The following is a 14,003-nucleotide window of genomic DNA, read 5'->3' as shown; positions in this document are numbered from 1 at the left end:
TCATTTTGTTTCTGCTTTTTCTTTTGCGTGTGTTTTTTTAACTTGCTGCGCATTTTCATTTTGTTTCTGCTTTTTCTTTTGTGTGTGTTTTTTCATTTGCAGCGCATTTTCATTTTGTTTCTGCTTTTTCTTTTGCGTGTGTTTTTTTAACTTGCTGCGCATTTTCATTTTGTTTCTGCTTTTTCTTTTGCGTGTGTTTTTTTAATTTGCTGCGCATTTTCATTTTGTTTCTGCTTTTTCTTTTGTGTGTTTTTTTAATTTGCTGCGCATTTTCATTTTGTTTCTGCTTTTTCTTTTGTGTGTGTTTTGTCTCTAGGGGCCACCGTACATTTCCCTAGAGCAGATATAATGGGTGGCAGCCTCATTGCTTTTTAATCACAACTTGGGATAGAACAACAAATTTATTAATTTTGCTCATTTAATATTTCGATTTTAATTAGGCTTCATTTTTGGATATCCATGTTTACATAATATTTAGAATCCCACCGCAGTTGAGAATGGAATGCCACAGATATTAGTCTCTACCACATATCATTGCTTGTTTTATTTCAGGATTCCTTTGGTTGTTTAAATTGATTGCTCTGTATCAGTTGGCTTGGTGTATTTTGAGATATATAATTGCCAAAGAGTCCTGAAAAGCTGATGGTTTAGATACCAGAATTAGTATGAGCAGCACTTAATGTGTGTTCTTATGGTGGGGATGTTAGAAGACATTGAGATTATTTATTCTATCTACATCCAATCTTAGCCTCCCACCCAAGATCACTCCATAGAGTACGAACCAACACATCCCACCAAGATCCATTTTAGCTGTGGTAGCCAATATATTTGAGGTTTTATGCGCTTGTCCTATTCAACATCATAACAGTGAACTAAAAATCTACTAAATCAAAGGCAGTACCATGTCATGCTATGCAAATATACATATACATACAGCTCAGGCTCTTTTCTGCAAATATAAGGCTACAAGGCCAAGTGTGGGTAATCAAAATGGCCTTACATTAACAAATACATCACCCCAAAAAAGCATTACATGAGCAATCACAGTTATTCCATTTTTTTTTTTTTATCTCAACAGAGAACATCTTGCAAGGTCAGTATTTCCTTCATGACGGTGGGTGAAATATACCACAGCTGCAGAACAGCCCAGTCTTGGCAGAATAGCCACATTAATGAGCTCTTGAGCAAAGACCTTTACTCCCAAAGGGACAGAAAACTGTATCAGGCCATGCTGGCAAAGACCCTTGTTTCAAACCTGGTACCACTTTGCGTTGAATGCTGAAAAGGGCCCTTTAAATACATTAGGTATGTTATTTGATAAACTTGGGTTTACTTTGCTCATAAAAAATAATACCCCAATTTTCCCAAATGAGTGAGTACAAATATTGATTTGAAATATTAATTAATGTTAATATTCAAATTAATTAATATTAATATTGAAATATTAATTGATTTGAGTAAATCTTATAGGATGGTACTGTGACAGTAGGTAGATTATAGCTTTATTTATTTAAAATGTTTCCTAGAATTGGGTATACTTTACTTAAAAAGGGTTTAAAGTCAACCCAAAAAAGTGAGTGCAAATTGTTACATCATTCAATCTGAGTAAATTCTACAGTTTATTTTTTTGAAGTTCATGTACAGAATTACAGTACATTACAGTATTTTATCGGCAAGGTTCTCATAAATATTGCCCAGAAAGCATTTTTTCTACAGTATTGTACTATTTTACTGATAAACATCATGTTACTGTAATAACTTCACTGTTTATTACAGCAGGGGTGCAGATTGAACCCATGACCCTGGAGGCGTGAGGCTATAGTAGGAGCAACGGGCCACTATTCATACTGTGAGAAATGATGTATGTTTAATCATACATTGTAACTGATATGTCGTTACACTGCTTGTGTATGCTTTGCACCTTGCCTTTCTCCCTTACTTGTGTTTCTTGTTCTCCACACCTTGCGAGCTTCAACATGAACTGATTGATTGTTTTTCATAAGGCCCCAGGTTAGTTAGGTCCAGTCTCCTGGAAAATCACTAGAATGTGTCCTTGGCTTTGGAAGCTAAGAGCATCTTATTTTCAGGGAGAGCCCTGTAATATTTATTTTAATAAATTATTTTTATTGATAAACCTTCATACTTATAATCCTCTTGTAGTGGTCCTAAAAGAAAACATGACTGAAGATATTATGTTTGTTTTATCCATTTCAGTACAGACACATTTCACGATTCAGTAACCTGACTTGTCCAATAGATGGCAGTGTAGTACTTCGACTAGGACGTGCTCTGGAAATTGCCGGTAAAAGCTGGTTTTCCATTTTAAACGTTTGAATGACTGAAATGACCACATGTTGTACATATGTAATCGTACTATACCTCTAACCTTCAGCGTTGTATTACCTGCCTTAATTATCTGCAGCAATAAAATATGTACGTGTAATTGGGCAGCTGCAAGTTAAGCAATCTGTCTGATTTTACATTAAAGTAGGCTGTACTGTTTGCAACAGTTATTTCAGCATTGCCCATGACGGTTTAAACGATTGTAAAAGGCATGTTGAGGTGAGTTTAACAAGTGTCATTTCATGTGCTGTATTATTCAGGTCTACACTAGTTAGACACTTGGTTAGTTGCTAATGCTGTCATGAAAGACTCCTTGAAGACTTTTGTAAAGTAGCAATGGAATAAAATTAAGGAATTTGCATAAATGGTAAAATAATCTACTTATATTATTGTCAAAATACATAATTTTGACCTTCGTAATTTAGTGCGCTGACTAGAGGAAATTAATGAACAAATTAAACTGTGAAATCAAGTTTGTTGAAGTTATCTCCCTCCTTGTCGGGGGGTTGGGGGCACCTCCCTGAATTGAGTTTTTGCAGGTTGGGATGTCTGAATTATCCCACCTTAGGGAAGGGAGGGGGTGCTGGCTGTGAAAGTTGGGGGGCGGCGACAGACGATCCGTAGCCACGCCCAACATACGATCTGTAGGCACGTGGCCACTTCCCTGCGTTTGATTGCTTTTATTATCTGTGTGGACATATTTCCAGGATGCTGCACATTATTCGGGGGTGTGAGGGAGCTGTGGTGCATTTGCGGGAGTCTTCCGGGAGAGGTGTGATGTCTACATAAGATTATGTTTTAAAATGCGATCCAGTTGTTTAAATGTTCTGCCACTACACATTTCTATGCAGGACATAATTCATGGACTCAAACAGAGCAGTAGCACCAAAATTTATTAGTTATTTTAAGAAAGCAAGATAAATTACTGCGCATATGATACAGTAAAATGAGGTCAGTAAGAGCTTTTTTTAACGTTAGTACTGCTAAATCTCACTATTGCGGCGCGCGTCAGTCAGACGTAACACGCGAGAGTATGACAGACTGCGGTCAACGACGTGTGGCGCGAGCGGCACGTGGTTGTCAACGGCCAGAGTCCACACCCTTTTACTAAGGGAGATGTCCGACGTTTGAGCTCCGGCAAACAAAACCAAAACCGTATTTATTTTGATAATTTCTGCTTAGACTTTATTAAACTAATACATGTATGTTTCGTGCAGAGATGTATAGTAACGAAGTAGAACTACTTCACTACTGTACTTAAGTACTAAAAGGCCGTATCTGTACTCTACTGGAGTATTGTTTTTTTCTCCTACTTCCACTTTTACTTCAGTACATATTTTCGATGAGTTTAATACTTTTACTCCGATAGATTTTTTATGTGCTGCATCGTTACTCGTTACAATTATAAAAATGTTACGAACCATTCCAAACCCACATTATCACTGCCAGAGCAGTAGATGGCTCTGTCACAGGTTTGAATAAGCTGGCTCATCATTGAGCGAATCAGACGATCAAAGAAGACAGCGCTGCCTGCCTGCATTGAGAGCACTTTAGTTTGTTTTCGACATGGAAAACCCAGAAATTCCACCTTCAACTCCTTCACTTTCAACTGATCGTGGCGATGAGAAAGACCAGCCGTGGCCCTATTTAGAGTCCATGTTAGCATTTGTCGGAGTGAAAGACAATTCATATAGAATGAAGTGCTTACTCTGCCTCCCGAAAGATTGCGAAATAATGGCCTTCAGAAATTCACCGTCGAATTTGAAGAAACATATCAAGGTAAGTTAAAAATAATATAACACACAAAACACAGCAGTTTGAGCTATCCCTAAGCGCTAGATAAGTTAACTAACATTAGGTACGCGCGGTTCATAACATGCTGCGATGTTCACTTAACTAGCTGGCTATCATAAAGGCTGTCACGCTGAATGGTGTTTTTGATATATATATATGATGTCTTTTGACTGCTTTCTTTAATAACTGCATAACACAATACTTGTACTTTTACTTTCAGTATTTGAGTAGTAAATGTTAAAATAAACTACTTGCAATACTTAAGTACAAAAAATGTTGAATACTTTAGTACTACCACTTAAGTATGGTGCTTAAAGAGCACTTCGACTTCTACTCAAGTCACTTTTTTGATAGAGCACTTGTACTTTTACTCAAGTCTGGGTCTCTAGTACTTTATACATCTCTGGTTTCGTGGTAACTTATGTACTTATTGATGTAACTGAGTTTCGATAATTTAGAAGTTAATTGCGAATTTTTACCTGGTTAGCCAGTTCTTGCTAGTTGGCCCTAGCATTGCGTTGTGTTTTCGTTGGTGTGACTCTGGGTTTTTTGTCTGTTAATCTATTAATTACTACAGGGAAATTTACATCGTGTTTTATAGTGAGTGAGAAATATTAATATTATGTTAAATGTTAATATTTCGGGAAACTATTTTTCGGATTGTGTGATTTCCATACATGTATATTATATAGGCGTCACTTGGTTTACCATAACTTGGTGTTAACTGCAGATCTGATTAGTGATTCTGAAATTGCCCTGGTGTGCAGCACATGTCACACTGTCTTCTGATTACTGGTTGCATTAACAACATGTCACATTATATGTAAGTCACAATATTTTGTCTGTCAGGTATAGAAATAATAATAATTTTTGGATAAATTCAGTTAAACTAATCGATAGTTAGCTGTGATAAGCTGCCCTACACACAAACGCTCTGACCCCAGAGGTAAGCTGACATGTACCCAAACACAACCCAGGTAGCATTCCCATATGGGGCCCATATGGGAAAGACATGGGCCATCTGGGCTGGCCCAGCTCACATTTTACCCATGTGGGGCCCATATGGGCAGAATCTGGGCAAACCCATATGGGGCTGAACGATATGGGCCCCATATGGGCAGGATCTGGGCAAACCCATATGGGTGAAATGTGGGCTGAACGATATGGGCCCCTTATGGGCAGGATCTGGGCAACCCCATATGGGTTAAATGTGGGCTGAACGATATGGGTCCCTTATGGGCAGGATCTGGGCAACCCCATATGGGTTAAATGTGGGCTGAACGATATGGGTCCCATATGGGCAGGATCTGGGCAACCCCGTATGGGTTAAATGTGGGCTGAACGATATGGGTCCCATATGGGCAGGATCTGGGCAACCCCATATGGGTGAAATGTGGGCTGAACGATATGGGTCCCATATGGGCAGGATCTGGGCAAACCCATATGGGTTAAATGTGGGCTGAACGATATGGGTCCCATATGGGCAGGATCTGGGCAAACCCATATGGGTTAAATGTGGGCTGAACGATATGGGTCCCATATGGGCAGGATCTGGGCAACCCCATATGGGTTAAATGTGGGCTGAACGATATGGGTCCCATATGGGCAGGATCTGGGCAACCCCGTATGGGTTAAATGTGGGCTGAACGATATGGGTCCCATAGGGGCAGGATCTGGGCAACCCCGTATGGGTGAAATGTGGGCTGAACGATATGGGCCCCATATGGGCAGGATCTGGGCAAACCCATATGGGTGAAATGTGGGCTGAACGATATGGGTCCCATATGGGCAGGATCTGGGCAAACCCATATGGGTTAAATGTGGGCTGAACGATATGGGTCCCATATGGGCAGGATCTGGGCAAACCCATATGGGTTAAATGTGGGCTGAACGATATGGGTCCCATATGGGCAGGATCTGGGCAACCCCATATGGGTTAAATGTGGGCTGAACGATATGGGTCCCATATGGGCAGGATCTGGGCAACCCCATATGGGTTAAATGTGGGCTGAACGATATGGGTCCCATATGGGCAGGATCTGGGCAAACCCATATGGGTGAAATGTGGCTGAACGCAATATGGGTAACACGTGATTTTGTCTAAAAAATTACTGCTGTTATAATTGTTCTGAACACGCATACAATTGCTTGATTCTTAATATTTAATTAAGTTTCTGAGTGGAAATTTGAAACCCCCAGAATTACACGAGAATTAACGTCCCAAATGTTGAGCTCCGGAATGCGATCTTGAAAAGTTCACACCAGGAATTGATTTATTTGTACCTAGTCTTGATAAGATTGTGGAGAATAAAGGTGGACAGAGTGGAAAATGAAAAATAAACATATGGTTCTGTACTGTGCTTTACTTTTTGGCTTTGTCCTTTACAGTAACTTTTTTGGAGTACTGAATACAGCAATTAATGTTATATATTAGTTATTCTGTTTTTGCAGTCATAAATGTACAGTATACAAATATTTTTGGTAGACGACCATACTCTTTTTACTAGTCTTGCAGTTTCTAACTTACATGCCAGCAACAGTTTTGACTTATATACAAATATTTGACTTGTATAGTGTTTTTTGCTGTAGTGTGTAATGACCATGTTCATTAGCGTTTATTTAACCGACTGGCTTGATGTGTGATCTGAAAGCAGTGTTTGCTTTTGAGCAAAGATAATAGTTTTCAGAAGATTGTTTGATTTTGCAAGACGAGTGTAAGGTATTGTGAGTTCAGCTTGAATTTTAGGATTTGTGCTTATAGTGGTTTGAGAAAAAGAGAGGAGATTTTAGGAAATGTGTTTTAGCAATTCAGGAAAACTGTAAAATGTCAAGGCATGTCAGACGACTTTGAAAGTGGGTGATAGGCCTCAGACTTGATCCAGAGGGTTACAGTAAATACTTATTATTCTGTTTCTTTTATGGTCCTCTTTTTGTATCTGCTACTATGACAAAAAAAATCCCAGTCTATCTACCTAGTGCTGCTTCATTATTCCATCCTCTTTGTGCAATGTACAGTACTGTCAGCAAAACAGCATGATACTACCACCACCATGCTTGACCGTTGGTTCAGTGTTCTTAAGTTAGGAAAACAACCTCACCCTAACCCCTTCAAACATATCTCTTTTCATTGTGGCCAAGCAGAGATGACACATTCACACGTCATTGTCTCTGCCCCCCCAGCTCCCCCGTGAATGTGCAGTCACACGTCATTGTGACTGCTCCCCCATCCCCCATCCCCCGCCCCCCCCCCAGGGCGCATTTTAATATAGGCTACAGCTTTTGATAAGATCTGTGTTTTAGCTGATAATTACATCTAATGTTAAATCAATATTTTTATTTTTTTTGATAAACATCATAATAAAATAGGAGTGAATACATTTTAAAAATAACATACTTGAAGACCACATACATACAGATTCATCAAACAAGTCATCAAACAATCAGTCAGAAAACAGGCACCTTTTGAAAAGGCCTGGCGGGCTAGAGCTGTACTGCGCATGCGCGATACATTCCAACGGCTATTTCACCGGACGTCCACCCGAAAAACTCCACAGAAGTTGAAAACTTTCCCGGTGCGTTTTAGGTAAGTAATTTTACAGTTGATTGTTTGATTGAAAAATACATTATAAACAGAGAGTTATATCAATTTGCATGCATCTGAACGTTCTTATATTTTTAACTACAGTTTCCAACTCAAATGCTTTTTGAGCATGTATGCGCTTTATTTTAAATTTACAACATTGTTTAATGTATATGACCGCCATTGTGTGTGTGTGTTTGTGTGTATATATGTATTAAAACGCCGTCTAATCTATACTGTGATAGATGTTAAAGTATAAAGTACAATATTGTAGTCAGATCAGTTTAAAACATTTGTAACCATTTTTTCGTAACATCATGTAAAATGATGATTATTAAATTATAACTCAATTCAGCGGGAGAACAAATGTTATTTGCCAATGTAATCTAGTTCCTTTTTGATAATTATTTCAGAACGTCCTTTTTAAATGCACATGATGGACATATTGCATGTATCAAGCATTTTCCCAGCGTCTTGCTTTAGCGTCTCTCGTCCTTCACCTTAATGGGCCTGGGGGAGGGGTGTTTTAAAAGCCGAAACCTGTTTGCAAAGAAACACCATAGAGATGCGTAGAAGCATGGGCGTAAATTACGGGGGGGACTGAGGAAGAGGAAGGAGGGTTCAAATTTCCGTACATCGCGGTAAATTAATTGGCAGTCTGGCAAAGTCTTAAATAAATTGAGAAGTGGTAATATATTTAACATTAGTTTTTTTCAGTTTTAAATTTGTTTATGCTCTGCTGCTCCCAGTACAATAAAAATGCAGATATTATTGTATTTTTAGGTTGGTAATTGTTAGGTTGGTGATTTTAAACTTGTACTCTGGGATTGACTGATATAGTAATTTGATTATTTTTAGATAAACAGATAAAATATCACTTACTGCCAAATGGAATGCACAAATTTAATTAGATTATTCCTCACTTTTTTCCAGGTGCTGTGTGGAAAAATTCAAAAACGAAAGAGGCTACAAAAGATGAGGTGAAAGGAAGCATTACCTCATTCCTCTACAAAAAGAGACGCAGACAAGAGGCAGAGCAGAAGAGTGGCCCTTCCAAACAGGGGAGAGTGGAATTGGTGGACTAAGAGGTTTTTTTAATTTGTAAAATAAATGTAAACTGGTTTTTTATTTAATTGTGATGTCAGTGTGTGATTTTCCTTAAATAAATATTGCATAAAACTGATTTTAGGCCTATCTGCTTCTTTACTTTTGGTTCAGCCATAGTTTAACTTATCAGTTTAAGACAAATCCCACATCCTTGCCCATATGGGCTGGCCCACATTGTGCCCAGGTGATGTGGCCCATGTGGGGCCCAGATAAATCCCACATCATTTGCCCATATGGGCTGGCCCACATTGTGCCCAGGTGATGTGGCCCATGTGGGGCCCAGATAAATCCCACATCTTTGCCCATATGGGCCCCAGATAAATCCCACATCTTTGCCCATATGGGCCACAGATAAATCCCACATCTTTGCCCATATGGGCCCCAAATAAATCCCACATCATTTGCCCATATGGGCCCCAGATAAATCCCACATCTTTGCCCATATGGGCCCCAGACAAATCCCACATCTTTGCCCATATGGGCCCCAGATAAATCCCACATCTTTGCCCATATGGGCCCCAGATAAATCCCACATCATTTGCCCATATGGGCCACAGATAAATCCCACATCTTTGCCCATATGGGCTGGCCCACATTGTGCCCAGGTAATTGGCCCATGTGGGGCCCAGCAATAACCCATACCGAACCCATTTGGGTTTTCTGGGCTGGCCCACATGGGGCCCATTTGATTCTTGGGTGCAGATTTTGATGGGGCCCATATGGGCCAACCCACATGGGCCCCATATTTTGGCCCACATTAAGCCCATATGGGGCCCATGTGGGAATGCTACCTGGGAATGATCACAGAGTTAAGCTGTCATCTACTCAAATGCCCTAATTCCAGAGGTAAAGCTCCAGTCCAACCAACTGCATCCAACCAAGCGCCTTGACCCCAGAGTTAAGATGACATAAACCCAAACACCCTGATAATAGAGGTAAGCTTTCATCCACTCAGACGCCTTGATCCCAGAGGTAAGCTGCCGTCCACCAAACGCCCTGGCCCTAGAGGTAAGCTCCCAAACACGCAACCGGCCCAACCACAGAGGTAAGCTGCTGTCCATCCAAGCACCCTGATCAGAGAGGCAAGCCGCTGTCCGCCCAAACACCCTGATCCCAGATGTAGGCTGCCATCCACTTAAACACATTGTTCCCAGTAATCAGCCATTCACCCAACCATGCTGATCCCAGAGGCAAGCTGCAGTCTACCCAAACCCCCAGGCCCCAGAAGGAAGCAGCCATCTACCTAAACGACCTACATCCAGAGGTAAGTTGACATCCATCCAACTGCCTTGATCCTAGGCGAAAGCTGCCCCGGTACGTCTAGGTGGTGACACTCCATCCTACAGGGTTAACATGATGCATTTTCCTGAAGCACACAGAGGACACTTCGGGTTTTAGGTAAGTGTGCTTTGTTTTTCTGTGCGTGTGTTTTATTTGGTATGGATTTTATTTATTGACATGTAAAGATTTTACTGAGCACTGTTTTGGTTGATCACTGTTAGCACTTATTCATCAATATTAACATTATTAATATTTATTAACATTTTGATCTGTTGTGCTGTTTATTGTGTGATTAACCTATTTTATTCCCAAGCTTACTGATTTTATGTGTTTTGGGAAGGTGTATGATGCCGTTTTAGCCCGACCCTTGTGCAGAGCTTGGAAGTCTGCGGATGTGTTCCTTTTTTACCCTCTGGAGTCTAGGGGTAGGGGACACACTTTCACTAACTGGGGCATGCTCACACATTTCATTCAATATCAAAAACTTAATTCCTGGCAAATAAATTATTTCTTATATGTTTGGTTTGGCAACAAACTCATCTTAATCTTAGTGTACTTTGTAAATATGTTAGATTTATGTGAAGTTTGTAATTTGACATTCAAAGTATAGACATGGCAAAATGCAGTTTGGAACACTTGCAGAAACATTATAAAACTACATTGTAAGCAATGCTGGCAGTTTGTGTTGATCCCAGATATCTGATCACCAAAGTCTTGGCTACACGAAGATGACTAAATGGTGTAGTTGCAATATTCATTTGGATAAATAAATAAGAAAAACCTAACTCGTGTCACTATTTCTGGCTCCTTTCATTGAATATGTAGCAACTTTCATGTGAATGAATGAGCCATTATCACCTGGCCACGTCCCTCCCCCCTTTTATGGCGCTGAAGGGGATGTATCTGGAGTCTATCACCGTTGCGTTGTTCATCAAATTACCATGCGAATGCGATCTGAATACGCGCTAATGTGGCTATTTAGAATGTGAATAGCAATCTTCGGGTGACAGTGGTACTACACACCCCCGATGCAGGTAAAACAAAGTAAGGTGACATGGTTTACTTTTTTGCCGATTTAAAAAGTTTAATACTTCCGACGATGAACGTTTTGAAAAGAATGCAGATTACAGATTTAGTCAGCATTTTTTTTTTCATGTTTCTATAATAAGATTTCAGCGAGTCATGAACTGAAATACACAAGAAAGATCGCGGCATTGCCGACGATGCTGTTGACTCCAGAGTGTTAGAGGTCTTAACTTTTTAATAGCATGCATATAAGGTGACATTTTAATTGTTTTATTGACCATATAATTGTAATTAGGTTTAAATGGTGTATAATTGTATTTGCTGGTCTTATTGCCCTTTTCCTGTTTTATTGGTAATAGTTCTGCAGGTAGTTCTGTTTGTTTAATATTATCTTTGAAAGTCTTATTGTACTGTGTTGGCATGATTTGCATAGTGTAGGAATGTTTCAACCTCATAGATTGTGATTATGTGTTAATATAAGTAGTACAAGCATAATATTTATTATTCATGTATTTGAGCTGATTTACATTTTGTTTTGGTATGAAAAGGTTATTTTGATACGTCCCCCATGGAGGGGACCACATATTAAACAGATTTTTGAAACAGGGAGCCGGAAGTGGGGCTTGTCCCGTCCGCTCCACGCATCGACCCGGTATTGCAGTGCTTCCAGGAACGGTGCACCTCTACTGCCCCCTGTTGTTGAAAGGCAGAACTGACTGAGTGGGTGACTAATAGACTGAGTGCCTCTGGATGGCCAGCTAATTAGCCGCATGTGCTGTGAGGGAGGGGCCCTGTCCATGCGTGGCCCCCGTTTCCTGCCGGTTTTCTTTTTCTTTTTTTTTTTTTAAAGTAAGGTGACACGCTGTTTGTGTGGTGGACAGCTGTGCTGAGGTAAGGCATGACGTCATCTTTGCCTTTTGAATTTTCCCTCATGTTTGTTTAAATGATTGCTGTTTCTTGAGAGGACAGGAGGACAGGGAGGAGTCGTGGCCCCGACACCGACAGCTGCGACGCCCCTGGGCATTCTACTCCGAGCGGGGGCGTCACGGAGACCCGACTAACGGCGACCCGCTAAGCGGCAGCCCCATATCGACTCGGGTCTCTCTTCATCCCGCATAAATCTTTCGGTTTTTACTAAAGATTTCCGTGGGGTATAGTCATAGTTGTTTGGGTTAATTCTGACTACCACAAAAGTTTACAAGCCCTATTTTGGCAAGAGCTAATCCTAATCATTTTCATCTTTGCCGTTTAAATCACTCATGAATAGATGTGTTTGTGAGAATTTGGTTTGTTTTAAGCATTTTAAATTTAAATAAATACTGCAACACTCTGCAGAAATACATCTTTTCCAATATTGTGCAGCCTAATAATGAAGTACTTACTACTAGGAGATATCTAACAACATATGATGCAACATTCAACAGGGGGTAGTGAAGTGATATGTGGCAGATCAAAGTGCCAATTCGATGTGGGGCAGTGATTAGCATGTGGAGAATGCTGCAGCAGTATTACAAAATCAGCAACTCTTTTAAAAATAATAGTGATACAAATATATTATTTATTAATAAGTATATAGAATCAGTACACAAAGTATAAGTATATAAAGTTTAAGTATATAAAGTATATAAGTATAAAAATGATATAAGTATAAAAATGTTATAAGTTTAAAAATGTTATGAGTATAAAAATGTTATAAGTATAAAAAATTTAAGTAAAAAAAGTTTAAGGGCTCAGAGGCCTGCTGCTCCTACTCATCAGAGTGGATCTGTTGCTTGAACTTCTTCAGAGCCTCTGCTAAGATGGCAGCAATGTCCTCTGAGGGCATGGGCGTCCCCTGCGTCAGTCCCCTCCTCGTCACTGGCGTCCCACCTGGCGACCTCAGCACTGGGCGCAGTTTAATGTGCGCCAGCTCCGCCAGAACATCCACCATGTTGGGGCCATTGGTGGGTCCTGCGCCACTTCCCTGACGATGACTCGTCTTCTGCTTCGGGCCCTGGATATTAGCAGGCGGAGGCGGTGGAGGAGGAGGGGGCGGGAAACAGCTTGGAGCTGAAGTGGGGACTATAAGAGGAGTCCCAGTGGTCTCCGAACTGCTCCGGGGCATATTTGGGTCAGTCAGGGCACCAGCAAGCTGGGAGATCTCGGACCGTAGACGGTCTACCTCGTCTTCGAGGGCTGCAATCTTCTCCCAAACTGCCGCCCACTGATCCCCGTGATCCCCGTGTCCACTGGGGAGGTGGATGCCACTCCCGACATTTGCAGGGGCGTTGCCATTTATAGCAACCCCCGTTGCAGCACTTGAGGATGTCTTCACAAAGCGCTGGGAAAGAAAAAAATCTCCAGTTGCAAAAAACTTGTTACATTGTGCAGTTCAACGCAGAGGGGGCGACTCTGTGAAACAAGCGATCTTCCTTGGTCGAAAAAATACTGAATTCGGAACGGAATCAAATCCAAAAAAAACAGTCTGCAGGTCCCAGGCACAGCCCCCGCAGCCAAAAGGGCACGAGCCCCAGAGAACCAGAGGCAACAGGCAGCCGACCCCGCGAGGGCCAGGGCCCCAGGACCCCAAGCGGCCGGGAGACGACCGGCCCCCAGCAGAGAGCCCCACCTGCGCCGGAGAGGCCCGAGCCCCCCCCAGGCCACCACCCGGGGAGGAGGGCCAGCAACCATGCCAAGGAGGCAGCCGCGCCCAGGAAGGAGCAGCTAGCCCCGGACCCAGGCCCACACCGCCCACACAGACACACCCCTCAGCCATACACATAGACCATACACCCACTCACACAACATACACAGACACATACACAGAGACAAAAAGACATAAGCCCATCCACTCCGGACCGCCCTCCACCATGCGGGGGAACGGACGCCACCC

General features: G+C 41.4%; 2 long non-coding RNA genes, 1 other non-coding gene and 1 pseudogene across 3 annotated transcripts; all 4 read left to right on the top strand.

Annotated features, from left to right (window-relative positions):
* Positions 1 to 3,227: 3,227 nt before the first annotated feature.
* Positions 3,228 to 12,478, top strand: LOC140582318 (uncharacterized). Its single transcript, XR_011985252.1, has 2 exons — positions 3,228 to 4,122; positions 9,669 to 12,478. It is a non-coding gene; the product is annotated as an uncharacterized lncRNA (long non-coding RNA).
* Positions 7,401 to 8,900, top strand: LOC140582317 (uncharacterized). Its single transcript, XR_011985251.1, has 2 exons — positions 7,401 to 7,720; positions 8,651 to 8,900. It is a non-coding gene; the product is annotated as an uncharacterized lncRNA (long non-coding RNA).
* On the top strand, positions 11,626 to 11,817 carry LOC140582550 (U2 spliceosomal RNA). Its single transcript, XR_011985455.1, has one exon. It is a non-coding gene; the product is annotated as a U2 spliceosomal RNA (small nuclear RNA).
* LOC140582615 (U5 spliceosomal RNA) lies at positions 12,222 to 12,352 on the top strand (annotated as a pseudogene).
* Positions 12,479 to 14,003: the final 1,525 nt, after the last annotated feature.

The sequence above is a fragment of the Paramormyrops kingsleyae genome, chromosome 24 (assembly GCF_048594095.1).
Source record: "Paramormyrops kingsleyae isolate MSU_618 chromosome 24, PKINGS_0.4, whole genome shotgun sequence".
Taxonomy (NCBI): Eukaryota; Metazoa; Chordata; class Actinopteri; order Osteoglossiformes; family Mormyridae; genus Paramormyrops; species Paramormyrops kingsleyae.
The sequence above is the reverse complement of the archived record's forward strand: the minus strand, read 5'-3'. Positions and strand labels throughout refer to the sequence as shown.